The 26813-nt window shown below is 42.2% G+C and overlaps 2 long non-coding RNA genes across 4 annotated transcripts in view; both read left to right on the top strand.

The window, feature by feature from the left end:
• Positions 1-26813, top strand: part of LOC149524499 (uncharacterized) — an 85775-nt gene that overhangs the window by 45348 nt on the left and 13614 nt on the right. For both annotated transcript variants that reach the window (XR_016349401.1, XR_016349402.1), the window contains exon 2: positions 26228-26375. This is a non-coding gene — a long non-coding RNA (uncharacterized LOC149524499). The remainder of the gene's footprint in view (positions 1-26227; positions 26376-26813) is intronic.
• Positions 5352-26206, top strand: LOC102463868 (uncharacterized). Of its 2 annotated transcripts, none has more exons than XR_016349399.1 (4): positions 5352-5469; positions 6430-6506; positions 18885-18986; positions 24866-26206. It is a non-coding gene; the product is annotated as an uncharacterized LOC102463868 (long non-coding RNA). The 2 variants fall into 2 exon arrangements; XR_016349400.1 differs by lacking the exon at positions 24866-26206 and adding an exon at positions 22130-22742.

Genomic DNA, 26813 nt, shown 5'->3' with positions numbered 1-26813 from the left:
TGCCTGCCATTTCTTTTTTCAGCACCACACTGCACTACTAGTCTGACATGTGGTACTTGTTTTATACCATAATGCGGCAGCTGGAGACACTTTTCTTGGAGGTAAAAGCAGTGTTGCTTTCGTTTTTTTCTTAGCAGCATTGAATTTTTATCCACCTGCAGGCAAGATTTATTTTTCCTTCTAAGGTGGTGGAGCTCATAATCATGATCTGATTTGAATTTTTTGGCATGGTGCCATTCCCTCTCTGACACTATAAACTGGCATGGCTAAGCAGCCTTCCCGTGATAAACAGCAAATAGTACAAACAGGCACCTAGATAGCCCTGGACAGACTGCAGAGAAGCCATGTAAAATGTTTAAACAGAAATATCACCCTTTGGATTGTGCGTCTGTCCAGTGATGTGGCTAATATTTAATTATACCAAATTAAACCAAAATAGTCCTAGCTACTAAAATAAATAAATTAAACTTAATGCTTGTGAGCAGAATGCATTTTGTCCTTGTCTAATCTTTCCTGACAATCTCTGATGTGCTGTTGACTGCAGCTGGAAAATAGACTGAAGCAAGAGACTCATGTGACTGAAGTCCAAAGTGCAAGCATGTAATAATTATAAAGAAAATTCTAGTTTCTTAATCTCTTACACACAATCCCACTGTAATTTCTTGGTCGGAGGTTGTTTAAGTCTCTGGATGTTGCTGCAGTGTGTTTTTCAATAGTTATTATAACAATGTGATAGCATAAGCCAGCTTTTTATGTTTAAGTTCCTATTTGTTGGAAATTTTCGAGGTAGTCTGGCACTAATGAATGGAACGAGAAAACAAAACATGACACAGAATAAAACTCGTAATAGAAATACCAGTCCTCATTCTCAGTGATGTACATGTGTTCTCATCAGGTTACATGATGATCTCCAACAAAGACAGGGCCAGATTCTGATCTTAATTGTATTGTATGGAGCTGGACTGACTCCTTTGTCTTAGAATTACATTCCATAAGATCTGAAATCAGCACTTCAGGCCATGACTTTTAATATGTGGAAAGGATTTCATATTTAGCACATCATAATAATGTTCCTTTGGAGCTCAGAATTCAGAACAGCACCGAATTCTGGGATATATTTCCTCTGGGGTATGGCTGTGAGTAGACCCTGAGCAGTGACAGTGGGTCTCAGCACAGAGCTTAAGAAATACTGCTCTTACTTGCAGCCCAATCAGCATGAAGCTGTGGTCCATGTGACATCCTCAAAGCCATACAGGAATAGGTTGAACCTCTCTAATCCAGCACCCTTGGGACCTGATTGGTACTGAACCAAAGAATTTGCCGAACCCTGGGAGGTCAATATTGTCTTGCAGCAATACCAACACTTCCACTGCTTACTGGGCTCTCAGAAGACATTTGGGGTAAATTAGAGCAAAATAACAGCACTGAACACCTAGAGCCAGGACTGGAAGCTGAAAACAACATTTATGAGTATGGGAAACTTGGCCACACCCATGGTAAGTGGACATCTGACTAACTAAAATCATGTCAAACTATGGATGTTGCCAGACCAGAGAATAGAGTGCTGGATTAGAGAGGTTCAACCTGGGGTATGTAGGTGGCCCACATAATACACAAAGAGCTGTATATGAGGCCCAAAATGGTATGCAGGTTGAGAATCACTGATCTAGAAGACCCTTCCAGCAACTGCCTTAACCCACACCAGTGGCACTCCTTCCTGAAAGTTTCATAACTTGTCAGATTTGAGCAATATGCATCTTAACATAGATTTGTTCTTGGAGCAATTAAAAAACATGTTCACCAATAGTTGTCTTCAGTACATGTGCATTGGAATATTTCAAAAGCCTGTTACTTAACTACATATACGAGTACACAACTTAGTTGAAGTCTTCAGGAAAGGAGTGGGTGATCACATTAGCCTGTTAGTGCTAGATCAGATAATTTTCTTTGCTTTTTTCTATTTATGCAACAAAAACAAACACACAGATCTTTGTTGTCAAATCAGATTCAGACTCCAAAATGGATTCCAAGTCCTGCTCACATCTCAGCTTGAAAGGTTATGCTTTTATCCCTATGTATAAAGTGAGTGCAGTCAGCAAAATAGCACGTTTTATCAGTTCTCTGTGAAAGCCCAGTGTGGTGGCTGCTTGTACGTGCAGGTGCAGGAGGTAGAAAGATGCATTTCTCTGCTTGGTCATATGCTTTGTCTGAATGTAAGCTACATGATCATTCTAGCACTACTCACTGCCACAGAGTGACTTCTGTGTGAGCTCAAATCAGAAATAATGGTTAAGGAGAATTTCCAAAAAAACCAACCATTGCTTATTTGTCCCATTCCCATACTACTTTCAGAATTCAGATGAACAAGTTTATAGAATTATAGACAAGGGTAACAGGTCGTTTCCATCTAGCATTTAACAACTGGACAGGCATGTTACACCAAGTTGGATTTTTTTTTACCGTTCTCTGAAGCACCATGCTTCAGCTGCTGTCAGAGAAAGGGTCACGGGGGGTATGTCTACACTACCCTCCTAGTTCGAACTAGGAGGGTAATGTATGCATACCGCACTTGCTAATGAAGCCCGTGATTTGAATTTCCCGGGCTTCATTAGCATAAGCGGGGAGCCGCCATTTTTAAATCCCCGCTGCTTCGAACCCCGTGTAGCGCGGCTACACGGGGCTCGAACTAGGTAGTTTGGACTAGGGTGCCTATTCCGAACTACCGGTACTCCTCGTTTCACGAGGAGTAACGGTAGTTCGGAATAGGACCCTAGTCCGAACTACCTAGTTCGAGCCCCGTGTAGCCGCGCTACACGGGGTTCGAAGCAGCGGGGATTTAAAAATGGCGGCTCCCCGCTTATGCTAATGAAGCCCGGGAAATTCAAATCCCGGGCTTCATTAGCAAGTGCGGTATGCATACATTACCCCGCTAGTTCGAACTAGCGGGGTAGTGTAGACATACCCTGGAAGACTTGATGGACCATTGACGTGATATGGGATAGCGAATCTGCACTTCTCAGCTTCCTCCTCTTTTTTGCTGGAAAAGGAGAATGATGAGGGTGACTGAGAGAGAAACAACTGAGGAATCCCTGTGAAATTAAAAAAAGGGGAGGTCAAAAGAGCAGAAAAAGGGGGGAAATAAAATGCAGGGAACAGACAAAACCCCCTCTTCTATCCCTGTATTTCCTGTGTAAGAGATAGGGAGTGCAATAGGGTAGGGACAGGGTCACGTAAGTGGAGTCAGAATAAGTTATTTTTATACTGGGGGCTCAATTTTAGCACCCTTAATTTGTGTAGTGCCTTATTCCACACAGTTCTAGAGATTTCAATGGGACTTCTTCTAGAGTACGGTACCACTCAATGGGAGCAAAGGCAGCAGGAGCTAACCTAAAAGTACATAATGGGCAAGTGCAAAAGTAAGGACTCCACAGGATGTTATGTAGTGTGTCTGTGTGCACACGTACATGCATATAAAATGGCAGCGACCTCTGAACTTATAAGGACAGTATACACCAAATAGGTCTTACATTTTACAGGCTTTTTTACTGTGAGCAGACTTGGGAATACACATATTTGAGGTCAGTAAGTATAGCTTTCAGACAGATTTGGAAGCCTTTATCTCACATTTTTACCAGGCTCCCAGAGTGGCAAAATTAAAGGGCTACAGGCCTTAATGAAGCTGAAATACTGATCCAATGGAATGTTAATAAGCAAAGTCAGAATATTGTTCAAATCAAGAAACATCATTTGCTGTCGGGAAATATAAGACGGAGTCTATGTCAGCTACTATTAGACTATACCCATTTGTATAAGAAATGTGATTTGTGGGGAAAAAAAGCACTCATGTCTGTAGTTTAAAACTAGTGATGTGATTAGGTTAATGCTTCATCTACCAATGGTCAAATGTGCTTTTTGAAAAAAGGTTAGGTCCTCTGAAAATCTTGGTCATTAGTTTCAAAATCCATTATAGCAACCAACATTCCCTTACCATAGCCAAGATATTTTTAAAGCTTGCTATTCTTTTAACTCTTTAATTAGTGTTAGTTGTCTTTTAAATTTTTCAATCCTTTCACTTAGATTCTTATCTCTCCATGTAGTTTAGTCCTGTTGTTGTGACTTCAGGCTAGCTATTCAGCACTTGGAGGCCATGCTTTATCTTCATAAATTGTGTATATATATATAATTTTATTCTGATGTATTATTTGTTGAGCACCAATCCTGTGCTGAGCATTGTATAAGAAGAAAATGGAAAAGTTTGTGCCCGAAGAAAGCTAAATGGATCGACAACATGGAAGATCCACAAGATCGTAATAGCATAGTTTAGTTACATATATATGTCTGAGTTAATGTTTTTCCTATATGTGATTATTTAATGTTGCTGTAGGGCTGAATTAATGAGCTACCTGTATATAACTATTTAATAATGTTGGGTGGTATTATTGAGTTACATTAGGTTTAATAAATTTTAGAGCATGTAGATCTTTTTGAGCAAGTGTCTTTTATGATATGTAATCTAGAAGACTTACCCAGATTGCTCAGTCCTTCAATGCAGTGGGCTAGTGATGTGGGAGGTGCAAAGGTCAGAGCAGGGCTTTGGGATTCTTAGTGAGCAGGAGGTTGGGGATCTGGGTGGTGCAGGAGTCAGGGTGGTGGTAGAGGAGAAGCTCAGGGCAAAGAGCTTGGAATATGGTGCTTGAGGAGGGCCTCAGAGCAGCAAGTCCGATCCAGCAGGGCTTTCTCTCCACTCTGCATGGCAGGGGCTTTCTTTCTCCCACCATTGTCCTTGGCTGGCAGGTTCTTCCTCCCCACTGCCATGGCCTTCTTTCTTCCCCACTATTTTACCGACTGGCAGGGAACTTCTTTCTCCCACCCCATTCTCCCTGGCCAGCAGGGGCCTTTTCTCTCCCCTATCCCTTCCCCCCACTCAGCTCCTCTGGCCAGCAGAGGCCCTCGCCCTTCCCTACCCCCAGCTTCCCCACTCAGCCCAATGGTCAATTATATTATAGTTTTTTCTGGACTCGCTTCCCTCAATGGCTACTCTCAGTATTGCATTTCTCTTCTCTGTGCCCCCTTACTTTCCATGTTAAAGAAAACATTCCCGTTCCCGGCACTTCTCATTTTCCAGACACAACCAAACCCTGACTTTACTTTAAGTTATGATAAGAGGAAGCTGTATACCAAATCTGGTGGTCCTAGCTCTTACCTTTTTTTAGAAGGAGTTCTGGAGCAAACAGAATCACGGATAGACAGATGCACATTTCTAAAATAGAGAGATAAATACAATATTGTTTAATTTTTATGCATTTCTGTTTTTTTCTCATCACTAAAATGGAATTTTTGAATCTTGTAAAACAGTGAGAGTCTTCTGAAGGGATGTGAACAAGTTGAGGATGCATGGCTGGCTTACAGGAATAGAATGCCTTCCACTGGTTTATTGACTTCAGAGGGAGTAAAGTTAAGCCTTTAAAAGTAAATGTTTTAAGAATTTCACTTTCATTTTTTTTCCTGCACTTAAAAATGAGTAACTATATTGTTCAAGCTTTAACAAATTACTAGAAGTGCAACCTTTCCAGTTGCTGGTAACGGGACATAGAAGGCCCCATTCCTGCCTCATGCCTTCCCTCCAAGTCCCCATTCCTTCTCAGCCTCTTCCCACCTCCATCACTCATTCCTCTTCCCCCTTCTCCATGCTCACTGCATCATCTTAAGGAGCCTGCCCACAGATAGAAGGTGGCCCTGACTGATCAGGGGCTGCGGATTAATGATCCAGCACCTCCCCTCTGCCCTATGGTGACCAGACTTTTGGTTCTGGTACCATTTTAGGATTGCAAAGCCGCTGTCTGACCAGACTTTCAGGTAAAAAACTGGGCACCTGGCAACCCTTAATGACAGTGGGACACAGAAGCCAAAAACCTGTGGGTATGTCTACACTACCTTCCTAGTTCGAACTAGGAGGGTAATGTAGGCATACTGCACTTGCAAATGAAGCCCGGGATTTGAATTTCCCGGGCTTCATTTGCATAAGCGGGGAGCCGCCATTTTTAAAACCCCGCTGGTTCGAACCCCGTGCAGCGTGGCTACACGGGGCTCGAACTAGGTAGTTCGGACTAGGCTTCCTATTCCAAACTACCGGTACACCTCGTTCCATGTTCAGAATAGGAAGCCTAGTCCGAACTACCTAGTTCGAGCCCCGTGTAGCCGCGCTGCACGGGGTTCGAACCAGCAGGGTTTTAAAAATGGCGACTCCCCGCTTATGCAAATGAAGCCCGGGAAATTCAAATCCCGGGCTTCATTTGCAAGTGCAGTATGCCTACATTACCCCCCTAGTTCGAACTAGCGGGGTAGTGTAGACATACCCAGACTATCTGGGAAAAACCAGTGGCTACCTTACATCTGACATCAGCTGTGTTCTCTCCTCCATAAATTAAGCAAATGTAAACCTGTGAGCCGGAACATCAATCAAAGGAGTTTTCCATTAGAAAAAGGTGCAACTACATGGCCTTCAGGTAAGTTTGTTGTCTGCTAGTCTGTGTGTGTTGTGTGTTTGCTGGCTTGCTTGTTACACATCTGCTTGACCAAAGTTTTTAATGTGGTCTGTTTTGAGGCTGTGTGTTAAGCCAATTGGCCTGTTATGCTAGGCTAGGCTAGGCTGAGATCTTACTGAAGAGACTGTAAACTTCTATGCTTCCATTCCTAAACCCTTTAGAATCCTTTGACAAGATGGTGTACTCACTCAGGAAGAATGGGGGTTTAAAAAACCAGCTCCTAAACCAGCAGAGGAAGTAACAAAGAGAAGCAGCAAGCAGGAGAATTCTGTAAAGCAGTTTAGAGAGGTCAGAGTCAGATACACCTAGCTAACAAACTCTCAGCTTTGGCCAATAACCCGAAAGAATAAACAAACACAAATCATTCAAGAGTAAAAATAATGCAGGCATAAGTTCAGCAGAAGAGTTTATTACTTCAAAGTAGGAATAAGATCCTCCGGAAAAGGGTGCTTTTTCCGGAAAATCGGGGCCAGTGTAGATGCTCTTTTCCGGCTTTTCTAAAAGCCGGAAAAAAGCGGCGGACATTTTTATTTAAATGCCACGGGGGATATTTAAATCCCCCGCGCATTTCCCTATTGCGATTTCAAAATTACCATGCCCCTTCCGGAAAAGGGGCCAATGTAGACAAGCCCGTCCAGTCCCCTGGCCTCACAGGAGGATCCAATACCATCTAGACCATCCCTGATGTCTATCTAACCTGCTTTTAAATATCTTCAGTGATGGAGATTCCACAAACCCCTTGCCCCCAAGTCAATGTATTCCAGTGTTTAATCACCCTGACAGGAAGTTTTTCCTAATGTCCAACCTAAACCTCCCTTGCTGCAATTTAGGCCCATTGCTTCTTGTCCTATCCTCAGAGGCCAAGGAGAACAATTTTTCTCCCTCCTCCTTATAACACCCTTTTAGATACTTGAAAACTGCTATAATTTCCCCTCTCAGTCTTCTCTTTTCTAAACTAAACAAGCCCAGTTCTTTCAGTCCTCCCTCATCGCCCATGTTTTCTAGACCTTTAATAATTTTTGTTGCTCTTTTCTGGACCTTCTCCAATTTCTCCACATCTTTCTTGACATGTGGTGCCCAGAACTGGACACAATACTCCCACTGAGGCCTAATCAGGGCAGAGTTGAGCGGAAGAATGACTTCTCATGTCTTGCTCATAACACTCCTATTAATGCATCCCAGAATCATGTTTGCTCATCCCTTCTCTTCGCCCCACTCACAGTAGCTGCCCTTGGCAAGGGCAGACTCAGAGTTCAGAGATGCATCCACAGAGTTTACCTCCCCTCCTGCTCACTGATCTCTGCAACTTGCTGGCCACTCATTATGGTTCTCCACCACCAACCTGCTGACCACTTGTGCTGCTGCTGCTCTGCTGGCCATTCATCGCCTCTCTCTGCTGCCACCCTGCTGGCTGCTCATCACATCATCCACTTCTTGGCTGTCTCAAATGCTCCCAGTGATTTCAACTCTTAGCAAGCAGGGTAGGAGAAACACACTCCAACACAATTAACATAAGAAAAAAGGCACCTAGGATGCCTATTTAGCTCTGTTCTTCAAATAGGTCAAACCAATCCAGGCAGAGGAAGCCATTTAGCCTCCTGACCAGAATAACCTTCCTTTACCTCTCATAGGGCTCTGAGCCCCTGCATTTGAGAGATTCTTTCTGCTAACTGTGAGCTCTTTCATTTAGAACAATTTAGCACAGTCCTACTTTTCTGTATTCCCGCAAAATTACAAACACTGGTAACCATATTTTAACTACCCCTGCATTTAATACAAACATAGCTGGTGTTGGGTTACAAATTAAGTTGACTACAATGGGCAAAATACCACTCTATCTGCTGAATATCTAACACATCTCAGAAAAGCTGGAGCAAACTAAATTTACATAGAAAATTGTATGGGTTTTGCCCCCATTCCAGCTAGATCCTTTAGATCCCTCTTACATCTATTAGAATTCTTTGATGAGTCAACAATCGTGAAGACAAGGGAGATTCAGTGGATACATACTCAGACTTTCGGCAAGCCTTTCATAAGGTTCCTTGCCAAAGGCTCTTTAGCAAAGTAAGCTAGCGTATATGAGTGGCGGTCCTCTCATGGGTCTGTGACTGGATAAAAGATAGGAAACAAAGGGTAGGATTAAATGGACAGTTTCACAATGGAGAATGATAAATAATAGAGTCCTCCAAGGATCTGTACTGGGAGCTGTGCTTTTCAACATATTCATAAATGATCTGGATGGTGCAAAATTACTCATAATTAAATCCAAATCGACAAGAGTCAGGGCACGTCTTAACTATGGGGTTTTTTTGAAAGAAGATCTTTTGAAAGTGAAAGTAGTCTGGATGTGGTTTTTTTGGGGAAAAAAACCTTTCAAAAAAACTGCATAAACCACCTTTTTATAAGGAAGAGTGATTTTTTTCGAAAAAGACTTTTTTTCCTGAAAAAAACCCCCGTATCCAGACTAATTTCACTTTTTAAAGATCCTCTTTTAAAAGTGAAATTGGAAGAAGATATGCAAATTCCATAGGAAATTCTATGTAGTCTAGACAGTCTTAGAAATGGAGCTCATACAACTGGGTAATAGAGCAAAAAATGGCAGATTAACTTTAATGTTGATAAATCCAAGGTAATGAACATTGGAGAAAAAATAATCCCAACTATACATATAAAATGAGTTTAAATTAGTTGTTACCATTCAAGACAAAGATCTCAGAGTCATTATAGCTAGTTCTCTGAAAGCATCTGCTCAGTGTGAAGTAGCAGTCAAAAAAGCTACCAATATTAGGAACTACTAGGAAAGGGATGGCTAATAAGATAGAAGAAATGAAAAAGCTACTATATAAATCCATGTTATGCTCACACCTAGAATATGGCATGCAGTTCTTGTTTCCACACGTGAAAAAATATATTAGAATTGGAAAAAAAGGAGAAGGGCAACGCATAACAATTAGGGGTTATGGAATGACTTCCATATGAGGATGCATTACAAGATTGGGACTGTTCAGTTTAGAAAAGAGATGACAAGGTAAAATATGACAGAACTCTGTAAATCATGAATGGAAAAAGTGAACAGGGAAATGTTATTTACCCCTTTTCACAACACAAGAACCAGGGGTCATGCAATTAAATTAGTGGCCTGCAAGTTAAAAAAAAAAACACAAGGAAGTATTTTTTCACATAATGAGCAATCTTTTGTAAATGCCAAAAAGAATTGGCTAAGTTCATGGAGGACAGGTTCATCATGGGGTGTTGGCAAAGCTGGGCAGGGAACAATCACCCGATCTGTTATGACTCAACTTCTGACTGCTGAAAGCTGGGACTAGACAACTGGGGGTGGATTGCTTAATGACTGCCCTGTTCCTTCATTCCCTCTGAAGTATGCCTTGCTATCAACATCTGGAAAACGGGGAACTTGGCAAGATGAACAATAGTTCTGACCAACTAAGTTGCACTTATATAACAACAAATTTCTGAAGTTCCTTAATCTGCCTGAAAAATCATAAAAGATGGTGATATAACTCCCACCTTTTACCTCCATGACATTGTTATATATTAGACCCTTAACAAGAGGTTAATTGTAGGTACTTACACATGGGAAAGTATAATCAGTGTTTCTCTTTGACAATCTTGGCAGTCTTCCTTTCATGAAAGAAAATAACCTTCCAGCTGGATATAAAAACGTCTTCTTGTGCTACTGAATAGAACAGGTTTAAAGAATGACTATCGTGTGATTCATATGATTTCAGTCTGTAGCTCAGTGTCAAATTTGGATGCTCTGGCAGTGTACACAATTCTTGTCATGGTGCTTACCAAGCTCATTGAGGCTATCGATTGGTTTGTGTCAAAGCTATTTTGCTTGGCAAGGTTGTGTACACCTGCCGTGTGTAATTTAAAGTCTGTGGTTTCTGTTATGGAATTCCTTCCTTCGCTAGCTCTGGGAATATTTTGTGCATTCTCCTTAAATTGTTTTTAAAATACATAGACCATCAAGTGGTTCATAAAATATAAAAACAGTTCATTGTGCTACAGCCCCAATAAGAAGATGTATATTAGTAAGGTAGCTGAAGAGAGTGTGTTGAAGGAGTCGGAGTGTTACTCTTTAAGACAGCTGTTAAATCACCTTCCCCATTAACTGGTGACATTTGAGTTAAACTAATGAGAAGTACGTCTGCTGCAATGTAGTGTACATTTATTCTTGGAGATTGGTTTTTCAACTTACACACTGTTTTACCAATACTCTTAGCAACCCTTACAACTGTATAATGATGCCATCCATTAAAGCCAAACTGTTGCAGAGAACCTGATTTGATCCAGTCTGAAACTTTTCTATTTCTGACCATCATTTTCTTTTCTCTTCCTCCCTTCTCCTCCTTGTCTTTCATTGGAAAAAGGTAAGCGAGACAAAAGAAAATGCATTCTCATCTTTTGATCCACTGGAGTATATATGCTATGTGAAGAAAAACAGACAAAATGCCGAAATAACGTTCTTGATAAAATGGATGTTTCCACACTCATATATTGCTACTGTCTTATTGCCATAAAAATCCCAAGTATTTTGGCATAAGCCTAATGCTGCTTGCACAAGAGGAGTGTTTAAAGTACAACCTTAAATCTCATCTTTGATACAATCTGTGCTTTAATGAAATTTGTTCCATCAGAGATGGCTGCAGGATTCTTTACTGCTGGGAGTACATATATGCTTGCTTTAGATATGCCTTATTTAGGTTTTTTTGCTATAAATCCTTTGTGGTACTCTAAGAGCACTACTCTGAGTTCTGATCTTTTGCATTAGTACAAACACATGTAGGCTCTGGATTTCCTTGACTGTTCTAGTAAACTGGATTGGTACATAGTCTGCACAATATGTTGCTTCTTTGACACAGATAATGCACTATTCTGTTTTGTAGCACAGGAGTTTCATTTCATTCAATGGGAAAATTGGATTTCCTCCTCTTGGTTACAGAGCTGTCTACAAGAGTTATTAGAGTGTTTCAAGACAGTGGAGTGGAACCAACAGAGCTGCAAAGATGGAAGTACGGGAATAAGCCAGTTTAACAGTGGGAGTTTTGGCCTGGACTCTCCTATTTTGAGGCAACCTGCAGAGAGAGGACATTAAGTGTATAGTAATAGGCTGTAGAATAAGGACCCTGGAATACCGGGCAGGGGGGATTCAGATCCTAATGTAAAAAGCTAAAAAATACAGTCTTCTAGTAACCACTGGTGTTCATTTAAACATGGTTTAGAGTACACAATCTCACTCATAAATAAAGCATTTTAAAATCATAGTCCTCTAGACCTAATTCCACCATCTAGTAACTTTGAAGCAAACATCAAGAAATAAAAGCTACATATGTGTCAATAAACATAAAAATCCAAAATGTTTTTCAATCACTGATTTTATTATGAACACAGCCTGCATGAGTTATCCATTTACATACATGAAACCTCCATGCAATGTTCTGGGTGCTGTACAAAACCAATAATTACTCAATAGGTCAGAAGGACTACAAGGAAAAAAGACCCAGAGGGGTAACCACGTTAGTCTGTATCTTTAAAAACAATGAGCAGTCCTGTGGCACCTTAGGGTATGTCTACACTACAAAGTTAATTCGAAATAACAGACGTTAGTTCGAATTAACTTTGATAGGCGCTACACGTACAAACGGCTAGTTCGAACTTAATTCGAACTAGTGGAGCGCTTAATTCGAACTAGGTAAACCTCATTCTACGAGGACTAACGCCTAGTTCGAATTAAGCAGTTCGAATTAAGGGCTGTGTGGCCACTTAATTCGAACTAGTGGGAGGCTAACCCTCCCCAGCTTTCCCTGGTGGCCACTCTGGGCACCACCAGGGAAACTCGGCAGCCCCCCTCCCGGCCCCGGAGGCCTTAAAGGGGCACGGGCTGGCTACGGTGCCCGTGCCAGGTGCAAGCCTGCCAGCACCCAGCCAGCAGACCCTGCACCTGGCATGGCTCGAGCCACCCACCCGATGACCCCCAGCCCTCCCCCTCTTCCCGGGACAAGGCTGGCGGCTCCCAGGAGCTTGCCCGGGAACGCAAGAGGCGGGCACCTGCCTGGGCTAGTGCGGACATCATGGACCTCGTCCACGACCTCCGCACTAGGCACAGGAAAGTGGCCATCTAGGGCAGGAGAGCTGCCAGCCTGGCCACCCAGGAGCAGGTGTGCATGAAAATCAAGGTGGTCCACTGAGACCCCCGACACTGAGCCCTGAGCTTATAATGGCCGTCCTGGGTCAGACCAAAGGTCCATCTAGCCCAGTAGCCTGTCTGTCAACAGCGGCCAACCCTAGGAACCCTGGAGGGGATGGACCAAAGACAGTGACCAAGCCATTTGTCTCATGCCATCCGTCTCCAGCCTTCCACAAACCTTGGCCAGGGACACCACTCCTACCCCCTGGCTAATACCACTCCATGGACCCAACCTCCATGACTTTATCTCACTTCTTATAAATTCTGTTCTAGTTGTAGCCTTCACAGCCTCCTGCAGCAAGGAGTTCCACAGGTTGACTCTTTGCTTTGTGAAGAACAACTTTCTGTTACTAGTTTGAAGCCTGCTACCCATTCCTTTCCTTTGGTGTCCTCTAGTCCTTCTTTATGGGAACTAATGAAGAACTTTTCTGTATGCACCCTCTCCACCCAGCTCCTGCTTTTAGAGACCTCTATCCTGTCCCCCCTCCGTCTCCTCTTTTCTAAGCTGAAAAGTCCCAGTCTCTTTAGCCTCTCTTCATATGGGACCTGTTCCCAACCCCTGATCATTTTAGTTGCCCTCCCCTCTCCCAGCCTCTCTCTTCCCCTCTCCCACCTCCTTTTCCCAGTCTCTCCCAGTTTTATTCAATAAAGACAGATTCAATTTTTGAACACAATTGTGCTTTATTTTGTACAACAAGAAGAGGGGCTAGGGAAGGGTAAGTGGAAGGAGGTGAGGGAGGAATGGGGCACGAGCCCCCAATGGGGAGGACTGGGCTGGCTCTGCGGGCTTTTGGGGTAAAAGCTCTCCTGCAGCCCCCCAATTGCTCCCTCTCTCCAGATGGCAGCCTGCGGCAAGCGCAGCCGGTCTGATGGCCGAGTGCTGTGATGTGCCCAGTGTGGGTAGTCCGGGCAATCCAAGCCAGGACTGCTTTGCAAGCGGGGCACCCCTGAGAACTGTCTGTCCGGGGTGGGGGTCGGGACCCTTTAAGCACAGCCCTCGGCTAGCCTGAGACAGCAGCTCCACACTCTAAGTCCTCCCCTGATGCCCTGCCGGCACTGCTTCTGGCCATCCTTAAGCCTGGTTCAGGGTCCACTTAATGTGAACATGCTAGTTCGAATTAGCAAAACGCTAATTCGAACTAGTTTTTTAGTCTGGATCCGTTAGTTCGAATTAGCTTAGTTTGAATTAACTAATTCGAACTAAGTTAGTTCGAATTAACGTTGTAGTGTAGACGTACCCCAAGTTATTATTCTTCTTTCCCAGGAAAAGCTTAGAAATATAGGTGAGTCTTGTAGCATATCACTGCTCTCTAGCAGAAAAATAATAGGGTCCTTATGACCAGCTTATTCCAGGAAGGAGACTGCTATTATTTATTATTTGTATTACTATGATATATAGGAGAACTTGATATAGATCAGGACTCCATTATGTTCGTGCCTCAGAATGATCTCAACTGTAGTAATACCACAGACCATGAAGGTGGTTTCTTTGGTAGATGAGACACAATGTCAAGACTGCATTACATTTAAAGTCATATCACTCTTTTAATCTACTCAGCTTTAACAAGTAACAAAAGTTTATATGGGCTTTGCTTCTCATTTGTGTCACTGCTCCATTCAAATAGCCTCAGGACCAGTATATTTTTCTGTAGATGTATCAAAGCCTAGATGTAGCTTGTTTAAATAAAAAAGCATATAGTCTTCTTTGAGAGATGCTCCTAATGTGTATTTCACTGTGGGCATGCAGGCACTTCATATACTTGAGAAGATGTTCTGCGCCTAAACACTTTTTCTTCTCTTGCTCCAAACTGAGAGTGTAGTCCAATTACTTCTCCAGTTTCTTTCTGGTACCCTTGATCTGAGATGGAAACTCTTCAATGTCTGCAATGTTAGTATGGTTCTTCTAAGTCTATCTGTAATTACCTGTAAATGGTTGTAATTAATTGTCTGAAACAGATTTATAATCAGTTCAGTGTAGTTTTTAGTAATACCAGAGCAAAATAGAAAAAAAAATCGATCTGGTGCAAACATCATCAGATTACTCCCAAAGGGTATGTCTACACTACCCCGCTAGTTCGAACTAGCGGGGTAATGTATGCATACCTCACTTGCTAATGAAGCCCGGGATTTGAATTTCCCGGGCTTCATTAGCATAAGCGGGGAGCCGCCATTTTTAAATCCCCGCTGCTTCGAACCCCGTGTAGCGCGGCTACACGGGGCTCGAACTAGGTAGTTCGGACTAGGGTCCTATTCCGAACTACCGTTACTCCTCGTGAAACGAGGTGTACCGGTAGTTCGGACTAGGCACCCTAGTCCGAACTACCTAGTTCGAGCCCCGTGTAGCCGCGCTACACGGGGTTCGAAGCAGCGGGGATTTAAAAATGGCGGCTCCCCGCTTATGCTAATGAAGCCCGGGAAATTCAAATCCCGGGCTTCATTAGCAAGTGCGGTATGCATACATTACCCTCCTAGTTCGAACTAGGAGGGTAGTGTAGACATACCCAAAGATGCCAGCACCCATGCCATGTGGGAATACTTTCTCTCCTCAAAGACTTCAGAACTATCCCTTAGCAGTGATATGCTACAAGACTCACCTGAGTAATTATTGGTTTTGTACAGCACCCAGAACATTGCATGGAGGTTTCATGTATGTAAATGGATAACTCATGCAGGCTGTGTTCATAATAAAATCAGTGATTGAAAAACATTTTGGATTTTTATGTTTATTGACACATATGTAGCCTTTATTTCTTGATGTTTGCTTCAAAGTGACTAGATGGAGGAATTAGCTCTAGTGGGTCCAGTTAGGGGCTATCAGTGTCTCTCACTCTGTGATGGTCAACTATTTAATCTTCAGTGAACCTGTTACAGTAAGTTTTCTAAACTGTTTTGTCAGAGACTTTCCTCTGACAGTGAAATCTACCCTAGTATGAGATCTCAAGCTAGTCTTATCAGCATTAACAAAAAAATCATTTTGAACCCTTAATCTCATGTTTCTTAGCTGGCCTATCAATGAAGGAATCCTTTCTGGTTGCTATCACCTCAGCCAGAAGAGTAGGGGAAATGGAACCCATATGGCTGGTTGTGGTGGGCTCCCCAGCCCCACCTTCTTCTCCCCTAGGCCTGGTCTCTTTCAATGCAGGCCACAGTGGCCTAGTCCAAGGTCAAATCAGGCCCTGAGGCCTAGTCCAGCAAAAATGCAGGCCCAGCAGCCTAGTCCACGCTCTGGGTGGATGGGGTAGGAGGGTCCGGGCCCTCCCTCTCTGCCGGACCCCAACCCAAGGCCCTATTAGTGGTGAGTGGTTCCCACCACTGACTGGAGTTCTCCCCGAAACGCACCGAGCCCACGAGGGGATTCCCTGCCCCTTGTCCTGGGTTGCTTCCTACTCCCGCCCTGTGGCCGGTGGAGACCCCACCTGCAGACGCTGGGCTGGCGGCAGCCATGATGTTGGCAGGTCCGGCGTCTGGGGCAGCTGTGAAGGAGTTGTCTACCGCGGCAGGGCGGGCAGCCCCCCCGGGGTCAGCATTGCGGGCGCGCTCGACTCAAGGATGGTAGCAGCAACCGCAGCGGTCCCAGCTCTTGCTCTGGTGGCAGGTCCAGCTGTGGCTCTGGAGGTTGGGCAGGAGCTCCTCCCTCCCCAGAGGCCAACCCCAACTGAGCAGCCCAGCAGCCTTTTATACTGCCTTTTATACTGGGGTGGCACTGTGAGCATGCCCAGCAGGGCTGTTGGGGAGGGGCATATTCCACCCAATAGGCAGGCTCTCCGCCCCCCTGTTCAGTGCGGGGCAGGCCAGCCCCGTCACACTGATCCATAAAAATAAAATGTCCAAGATCATACCCTAAATTTATATCCAATATCGCATGAGACTACCATTTATTCAGACCATGCACTTACCAGTGAGGGAAGGAAACATCATTTTGGGAAGTCTATCAAGCCTTAGTATTCTATCTACAAATGACAAAATCCTTTAGAAGATCACCTACATTGTTGTATTATTTGTGGGAGGTCTGAAAGTAGAAACAATAACTTCTCAAAGAGATTCTCTATGCAGATTGGAACCACATATCTTAAAAAATTCTTCTTACATGTAAGTTACATTTTTTCCAGACCTCCACCCAATCTCTAAAAAGTCTGAAACCACATCCATTTATATTTAGGGAGCATTCAGCCGATGTTTAGAATAAGTAGTAAAGGGCACACTATACTAGAATGTAAGATCTAAAAGCAAGAATTAAGGAAACATTTTGTAAGTACGGTATTGTTCTAATATTGAAAAGAAGAGCTTTTTTTCTCTTCCATTAAAGACCCAGATACAATACATTACATGTGAGCTACTTCTTAAATCTAATAGAGCATATGAGACCAGGAATACAAGTGCAGAGAATGGCTTTTCAAGGATAGGAGCAGTGGGAAGCATTTCTAGGCTGTAAATACTATTCCTATTGCCCATTAGAACAAACTAAATGAGGAGTAAATGTGGAACTTCAGAAATCAATGCAAGAAGAGGATATGGAGCTCAGTGGACTGTGATATTAGAAGAGTACTTTATTTAAATAGCTCTGAAGTCAAAATCTTTTTTACCCTCATCCAGAGCAAAAAGGAATGTGCTATATGTTTTGTTGAGATGGCAAAATGTATTCTGAGCTTGCATGTTTGGAAATGTTTTCAAGTCTGTGTAGCTCTTGTATATTCTGTTTATAGGTTTCCCCCCCATATAATGTGATCACAGTCTCCTCTAGAACATGGAGAGTCTAATAAATTGCATATATCTCATAAATGGGAGGGGAAAAAAATCTATGTTAATGCGGTGTTATGGTTCCATATAGAAACACAAAAACTGAGAAATGGCACCTTAATGCTACTATTACAACACCTTTTTATTGTCAATAGAAGCACTTTTTCACAGATTGTACTATGTCAGAACTTTGTATGACCGTAAGTTCAGAAGAAGGGAGAGCTGCATGGGTTTTGGCTGGCCTTTTTACAGATACCTCCTAAGTTTAGGCATGGGGAGCCTGGTCAGCAGTTTGAATCATTCAAAAAACAAAACTTCCCTCCTCTAATAACAACAAACCTCAACATGCTAAGAAAGTTTACTTTTGGTATCCAATACCGAAAAATGATAAAAAAAATAAAGGATTTTAATCCCCCAAAAAGATTGTTTTTAGGTTGTAACCAAGCATGGAAAATTTCAGCCTGAAAGAGAATTTTTCAGTTTTGAAAGAGTGTCAGCTTCGGGGATTCGTTTCATTGTTTGAGCGGAGAGAATTCTACAAGCAGGCTGCAGATGCTAAAATATTAAACAATAGAATTTGGGACTTTTTGAACAAAATGCTTATTTATTTTTGGTCAGAATATGATAATTCATTGAATCTGGAATGGAATTTCTAGTTAACACTAACGAAAGAACCACCATGCTCCTAGAATAGCCAGTAGCCCAGAGACTGTGGCTTTCACCTGAGATATCTGGGTTTGAATCCCCATTTTAAATCAGGCAGAGCAGGAATTTGAATCTGAATTTCCAACATAGGTCATCACCCTAACCATCAGGAGCTATTATCTATTCTGGACATTCCGATCCCGGTCTTTCCTTTCTGGTGTTTTGTTACACACCTTGAAGGATCTCAATTCATTCTGATCTAGAATCAGAATATTTTTCACAGAGTAGCATAACCTTGTCCTACCCAGCTCTAATTCACATGCCGTTATGGCAGCAGGCCTCCTGTTCGCAGCCTACCTTAGTTATGAGCAGAGAGTTCTACATTACACATTCAGAAAGAACTATGTTTCTTTTGTAGCTTGTATTGTAGCCTCTGATAGCTTTGCTCCTATGTATCAGTACCAGTACTTTGGTGTTTTCTATGCATATTCTTGATCACCATCTCTAATTTTAATTAAAAGCCATCATGCTGATTCTTTGTACATCACTGCTATTTGCATCTTTGTAGATACAAACACAAATGAAATGGAGGCATAAAACATTGATTCCTATAGCCAAAGGCCTTGATGTTAGTCTGTACCCAGAATAGTTGAGACCTGGTTTAGCACATCTCTGAAATTCTCTGCATTACTAACATATATTCCATTACATATTAACTCAGTTTATGCTTGTTTTTCCCCCATCAGAGAATAAACATGTTACTTTCTAAGCATCAATTATGGTTTTACACGTCGGATCTACTCAGTAGTTACTTATTAAATGGATCTGTGGAATTACAGGAAATACTTGTGAGTACCTATATTTGTATCAAATATGTAAATCATTACTTTGTATTGATGAAAGGGATGGGGAGGGTGTCTAGATCAAAATATCTACTATGGATCAGGATTCATTCTGCTTCAGAAATCTCAGTCAAGTACGTGGGAATTTTTGGTATAGCTCAATAGCAGAATGAGACTAATTTTCTCTCTAGTTATTCCTTGGGCTTTAATTTTGTACAGGAGGCTTATTGGCAGCTTCTTTGGCATAGTAAGTAAAGTGGTGGCACTCCGGTAGCTAAGGACTTTATTCAGGTTCTAAAACATCATCTTCAGATTGCTCTGTGTGGGTATGTCTACACTACCCTCCTAGTTTGAACTAGCGGGGTAATGTAGGCATACCGCACTTGCAAATGAAGCCTGGGATTTGAATTTCCCGGGCTTCATTTGCATAAGCGGGGAGCCGCCATTTTTAAAACCCCGCTGGTTCGAACCCCGTGTAGCCGCGTTCCACGAGGTGTACCGGTAGTTTGGAATAGGAAGCCTAGTCCAAACTACCTAGTTTGAGCCCCATGTAGCCACGCTGCACGGGGTTCGAACCAGCGGGGTTTTTAAAATGGCGGCTCCCCGCTTATGCAAATGAAGCCCGGGAAATTCAAATCCCGGGCTTCATTAGCAAGTGCGGTATGCCTACATTACCCCGCTAGTTCAAACTAGCGGGGTAGTGTAGACATACCCTGTGTGTGTGTGTGTGTGTGTGTGTGTGTGTGTGTGTGTGTGACAATAGTTGGCTTTCTTTTGGAAAAGTTCATCTCACAAGGACATAAAATTTTGCATCTAGGATATAAAGTGCAATTTCTCCCAGGCCATGTCTACACTACAAATGAGATCGAAGCAGCCACAGTCGATCTTCTATGGTTCAAATTAGTGGGTTTAGTGAAAGGGTGCTTCTATCAATGCTAGTAGTTCTGCTTCTACAAGGATTAAAGCAACTTGAAGGGAGAGTGTGCTCCCTTCGATTTCCTACAGTGTGTAGGGTGCCAAAATTTGATTTAAGATACTTTGACTTAAACTATGCAATTAAACGTAGCTGAAGTTGTGTATCTTAATTTGGACCTATCCCCTAGTGTAGACCAGGCCCCAAAGCAAAGTGCTCAAAGTAGCGAAGACTAGGAAGTAGGGAATTCTAAATAAAAATCAAATATTTCATCTCCCAGGATTTGAAATGCAACAGATTCTTTTTATTTTTGTCTTTTTGTTTTTCTCTCACTTTTTTTTCCTTTTCAAAATTAAGGCTACATCTAGACTGCACTCTAAAATTGAAAAAAGATATGCAATTTGCACTACGCAAATTGTGAATCTTTTTTTAATTTAATTTAGAAAGAGAATATGCTGAAATTTGGCACATCTACACGGCACTAAATTTCAAAATAAAGTGCTCTTTCAAGCCATCCCTTATTCCTTGTAGCATAAGGTTTACAGGGATGGTGAAAGAGAGCATCTGTTATTTTGAAAACATTTTCGAAATAGTGAATGTGTTCCTTGGACATGGCGTTGCTATTTCGGGATACTTCCGGTATCCCAAAATTGCAATGCAGTCTAGACATACCCTAAGAGCAATAAAATGGACGACCTTTATTCCCCCATACACACACACTTTGTCAATTTTTCTTTTTCTCAGTGTTTATTTTACTACTCTGAAACCTGTTGAAATTTCTGTAACTTTCCCAACAATGAGAAAAGTGAGATGGAGTGAAAACCAAACAAAAGCAAAAGAAGTATGGAGGGTGAAAAATCTGACAGCACTAGATCTCGTCCACCCTACTGCATTCTGTGGCACAAAGGAGTAAAAAAAAGGGGGGGGGGGGAGGAGAGTAAGAAAAGGAATTCTCCCTACCCCCAAACTCTCAAAACTTTTACCTATGATGTACACACAGAATTTGGTTTCAGTGAAATCTTTTAATGGCAGATTCCAGTTTCAACATATAGCCATTGTTAATCAAAAACGAATTTCTGAATGAAAAATTGCTAACCCGGAAACAGTCGAGATATTACATTCAGAAAAGTGTGCCTGTTCATAGTTAAATAGCAGTATTGTTTCTGAATAATAAGCTGTTACTCAGCATGAGTAAGGTTGTAAGAATTTAGGGCCAGCTTTTAAAGGCTTTTAGGTACCTAAAGGTGCAGATGTGCATCTAGTAGAATTTTTAGAAGTTACACTTAACCTCACTAACCACCTAGCTGCATCTTTAGGTTTTTAAATGCCTTTTAAAAAACTGGTTCTTATCCCTTAGATTGTAAATCTCTTGGGACGGAAACTGTCTGTTATTCCATGTGTGTACAGCACTAAGCAACATAGGGTTATGGTATTGTTTGAGGATTGCAGATTTCAATGAAGATTGTATGTCTCTCGATCAGTTTCAGTGTGTGGAGGAAGTTGCTCTTTCAACATCCTTTTTTTTGGACCAGGCTATACATGCACTATGTGTATACACATGTCAGACACCTGGCAGGTTTTTTATTGTGTCAGCAGTAGAGCGCCACCTCTGTCATTCTAACATCTCAATTTTAGTGCATGTTTCCAGGAGAGCGTTCCTTAATTGATTGAGTTTATACCTTTCTTGGAGGAAAGTGTGTCATTAAATACCTCTGCCTAGTCAGAGTGGCCACTAATAGCTTCAATATTGATAATGAGTTACAGGCATGACAATGAGTAAGTATTCTGGTCTTATTCATAAATGTAAATTTAAGTGAAATTTGATTTATATGACATTGGCTTCCTTAGTAAATCAAATTTGATGTCTAAAAGATTGACAATCCTATAGCTAAGCACACTCATAATTCACTTCTTCATACTAGAAGTGGAAGTGGAAATGCTTTGTTACCATCCATTCCCTCTTTATTATTATTTGAATAGCACCTGCAGACTGCTAAGGGTACTCTGTTAGCTTGAGTCCAGACACTCACTGATCTATAAGGGACTGATTCAAAGCCCAATGAAGTTGATGGAAGGACTTCCCAACATTCTTAATAGCAGAAAATATGGTGCAGACCTACAGGGATGGGGGGTTGCTCCCCTTGGGTGAGGACAATATCCCATTTTATCATATGTCATCATTCATCAAATCAGGCCCATTTTGAAATAATTCTCTTCCCATTTTTTATATCCTTAGCATGCTTTTCCATAACTGCTGCAATTCAGGTACCTGGTTTCTATCATAAACGGGGATTACAGTTTGGCTGCTATCAGCACGCCCACTATACAAATTGTTCCAACAACCTTGCCTTCTTCTTGTAAGCTGCAGCCTCCCTGAAATAAATGTGAGTTGCGCTTTAATAAAAACTGCAGGATCAATCTGATACATTATCTTACAAGGCAGAAAAAATGGTTTTATATATGTCCTTCAACAGAGCAATATACACATTTAACTACTTAGTTTACCTTAAGCCAACACCGAAGCTGAAATACAAAGAACCAGATTCTCAATTGGTGTTAAAAGTTGAAACTCCGTTGATATTAATGAAATTATGCCAGTCTATCCCAGCTAAGAATCTGAAGTGTGCATAAATAAATTTGTAAGTAAAGAGTCCTAAAGAAGACAAATCATTGAAATATTATGATATACTGTGTATATGTGAGAATCCCTGTAGAGGCACAGTCTGAAAATTTACAGCAATTATAATATGGATTAAGGGAGATAGTGAAATCATCTAATTTTAAATTTATGAAGTCAGATGATAGACATTGAAGAGTTTTTATTTTACACCTTTGTAAAACACCTGTTAAGAAATGATACAATGCACAATACTAACAAGGAGTGAAATTTGCTGCATTGCATGCACAATCTCTTATAAGTTAATATTTTCAGGTACTTAAAGAAACAACAATGCAGTGTTAATTCCCAAAAAGGTTTGGGCAGAAGTTTGAAAAGCTGAGGTGAGACTTGAAGTAAAGCTGAATATTTACAGCTTCACTCAGCCTTAATCCTAATGCTACGGCATCAATACATTTTCATAATCTCTGTGCTTGTGAGTCATCCGGGCGTCTGTTGCAGCTCAGACTCACACTGGGCTAGGTAATTATTTTTAGAAAATGGGAACGTTGTCATCTTTGCCGTGCAGAGGGATCGGGCAGTGCAATTGGATCCCCATTGCTTTCCTGAACTTGTGACAATGAGGAACAAGTTCATACTGGTGATTATTCATGAGCTTTGTCATAATCAGGATGTGTATTTGTAGATAGAGAGTAGCTGGGAACAGTTTCAATTAGAGTTCTGTGTCTGGGCCTGGTGATGCTTGCTACAGGTTTTGCAAGCTGCTGAAAATAACCTTCCAAATACAATATATCAGCCCCACGAAGCCCCAGGGGCTGCCAAGCCTGAAGGAAAGATCATGGGGGGGGGGGGGGGGAGGGAGGGAGAGGGAAGGTTCTACATGACAAATGAGAAATCTTTCTTTCAGGCCATAGGAGGTGGGGGAAGAAATATTTGGATGGCTGAGGGGATGGATAATGAGATGTGTCGACTTTCCCCTTTAGGTCACCTGTGACCAAAAGTCATTACCATCTGTCAGCTATTTAGTGGTCTGTGTGAAGTGAGTCTGTTCCTATCCGTTCCATTTAAAAGAGCATATGCCATAAAACCACAGCCATAAATATGGTGCAAATTGATACCTTTGCAATGGCAGCAGCAGTGTCCTGCACTATAGAGAGATGGAGACTGACCACTCCCACCTAGAGGTGGAGCATCTTTCCTGATTGTGTCCCTTGTGATTTTAAATTGCAAGCACTTCAGGGCAGGGACCTGTCTCTTTGCTTGGGTCTGTGAAGCAGGTAGCATTCTTGTGGGCACTCTAAAATAGGAAGAGCAGTGATCACAGTACCCTATGCATTACACATGGGGAAGCTGAAGTTAAGAGAGACTGACTTGCCCAAGATCAGTCACTGAGTCAGATTCAGGAAAAAAGCCAATGAGGCTGACTCCCAGTTCCCTGATCACAACATTTCTTGTATTCTAAGGCTGACTTTTTCATCTCCCCTTTCTAGTATTCTTACATTTTGTGTCCACTCCAGTTTTCACCTTCTATTGCTGTTCCCAAGAAAATAAGCTGGGTGTGACCCTAAGCACTCGGGTATTCTCACCCTCTACACTACTGTAATAGTCTTTTACAAAATGTGTCTTAAGAAGAATCATTTGAAATCTAATAGCTCATTAATACTCCTGTGTGATGTATGTATGTGGTGTGTATTAAGAGTTATGGATGTATTCCCAAATTATTATGTGTGTTTAAAACAGACATGTCAGGGGTTGGAGCTGTCCCTTGGATATGGCAAACTGATGAGACTGTCCCAGGCAAAATCAGGCAAGGAGGTGAGGCAGGAGGCAGACAGGGGTGCAGCAAGGTAAACTGAAAAAAAAATGGTAGGCACTGAGCATCGTCTGGCTGCCCCCCCTACAAAAACCTTCCCCTGGCCTTCCTGCCCGTGGGTGGGCCCCACCAATCAGTACCACCCCTTTCTTCCCAGCATCACGGTTCAGATGTTGTGCAGCATTGGGAAGTGCTAGAGGGGAGAAAAGATGAGCACGGGCACAGGATGCTCAGAAGACAGTCAGAACTGGGGGGGGAGAGGTGAGGGAAGAGGTGGGATGAGGATGGCTCAAGGGTGGGAAGAAGCAAGATGGTGTTGGAGCCTTGGGGAAAAATGTAAACAGGGGCAGGGCCTAGGCAAAGCAGGGGGAGGGGCAGAGTAGAAACTCAGTACCTATCTCCTGGGACTTGCAGTCTCCTAGGGATGGCCCTGTCAGGGGATGTTGAAAACTGATGTGCCTTAAACAAGGGCATATGTATTTGCTTCCTCAACCAGCCCCATCATGAGGCAGAGACAATGAAGGTCCATTTTTATACTTCAGGTAACCAAGTTATCAAGCAAAGACATGGGAGAAAAGACAGCACGGCATTTACACCCAACAGGAGAGAGAATCTTGGTCTGGGCCCAACTTTGCAAAGAATACATTGCAAAGATGTACTAGTCTATTGAGATAAGGAACTGAACCTCAAGTTATAACCAATTGAATCAATGGCTTGTATGAGGCAATTTAGAACCTCAGCATTATGAAAACCTTGGGAATGAAGGTTGTTCATAACTCTGGACAAAACGTCCTGGTTGATCTTTCTAAAGTTTACAACTGAACATTGACAACACAGTTTCAAAACTTTAATACACAGAAGAAAAATGCTGCTGTTACCCATCTTAATTTAAATGAAACAAGCACAGAAACAGTTTCCTTACCTTACCAAATCATTTTTGAACATTCCCCCCTTTTTTAATAGTTTACATTTAACAGAGTACAGTGCTTTTTGGTTTTTGTATCTGCTGCTGCCTGATTGTATAACTACAGTTCCCAATGAGGAATGTGGTTGATCAGTCAGTCCGTAATACTGGCATTTTTAACTATGAGGTTCTAGTCACAGTATTATTGTATTATGAAAACACATAGAGTGAGCTATTTCTGAAAGCTAATAGCACACTGCTGATTAATATTATTGTGAAATGTATGTATTAACACTATCTGAGGAAATATGGACACTTAATGATATTATGCTTTAAAGTCTTTGGTCAGTCAGGATGAAAGAGATTCCCGCCCAGACAGGAGCAAAGGCAACTATTTACTTGTCTCTGGTGAGATTAAGCACAGTGTGACCAAAACCAATGGAAGCTCCATTTAAATAGACATCAGCAAAGGGATGGGAGGTCCATAGAAAGGAAAGAGCAACATGAGTTCAGACCCGCCAACGGTGGAGGAAAGAGGAAAAGAGGGTAGCTGCAACTCAAACGGGCCTGTGGCAGCAGCGGCCAAAAACTCTAAGGGCTGGCGTGGCACACCACAGTCTGGGTGGCACTGAGGGCTGGCTGCCCCTAGTCCTGCCCCTTCTGCCTGAGGTCCCACCTCTTCCAGAAGCATGGAGCTGACCGCCCCCCCCTCACCCCCACACCCCAGCTTGCCCATGGTCCTCAGAGTCTGTTGGCTCCTCTGCATGAGTTCTCACAGACATTTACCTTTCCCCCTCCTCATTCCCCTTCTGTTCTGAAATTTGATTTGTCCTTTTCATATGTGTTCTTTTTTTTAATTGTATCCTTTGGTATATATGGTTGTGACAATTTTCTTCCACTATTTGATCTGAGGAAGTGGGTCTGGCCCACAAAAGCTCATCACCTAATAAACCATCTTGTTAGTTTTTAAAGTGCTACATAGTCCTGTTTTTTGTTTCAGCTACACCAGACTAACACGGCTACATTTCTATCACCATCTTGAATCAAAGACTTTGAACACTGGAAATGTAACGTCAAAACCAGACACAATCTTGGACTTCCATCACTGGACACACACAAGAAGCTAGAGCTTTTGCAAGCTGAGAAAGGTGGGTCCTTCAACGTAGGCAAGGAGATTGAAGTTTCTATGAATGGAATGTAGGTAGGAAGCCTGCTCAAGCTAAGGTCTTTCCTAGGAAGGCAAGGTAAGCTCCTAACTAGGGGAAAATCAGCCATGGTTGGGAAGAACGATTGGTGAGAGAAACCAATGAGGTTTACAGATCTGTTGAAAAAAGGGTTTATTTTTCGACAGAACCGCCTCCAGACTGCAGGTTTGTTTGTTTTTTTTCAAAAAAGCTCCGTTTAAAAAAAAAAAGCGGCGGCCATATTTATGCTAATGAAGCACCGGATATTTAAATCCCTGCTTCATTAGCAATTTCAAAGTGCCTAATCTACATCTCTCTGTTCACAGAGAGGTGTAGTCTAGACACAGCCTCCCAGTGTAGACCTGGCCTGAGATTTACACTTGAAGCACTGGTATAACAATT

This window comes from Pelodiscus sinensis, chromosome 4 (genome assembly GCF_052426305.1).
Source record: "Pelodiscus sinensis isolate ZL-2025 chromosome 4, ASM5242630v1, whole genome shotgun sequence".
Taxonomy (NCBI): domain Eukaryota; kingdom Metazoa; phylum Chordata; order Testudines; family Trionychidae; genus Pelodiscus; species Pelodiscus sinensis.
This window is presented reverse-complemented; position numbering and strand designations above follow the sequence as displayed.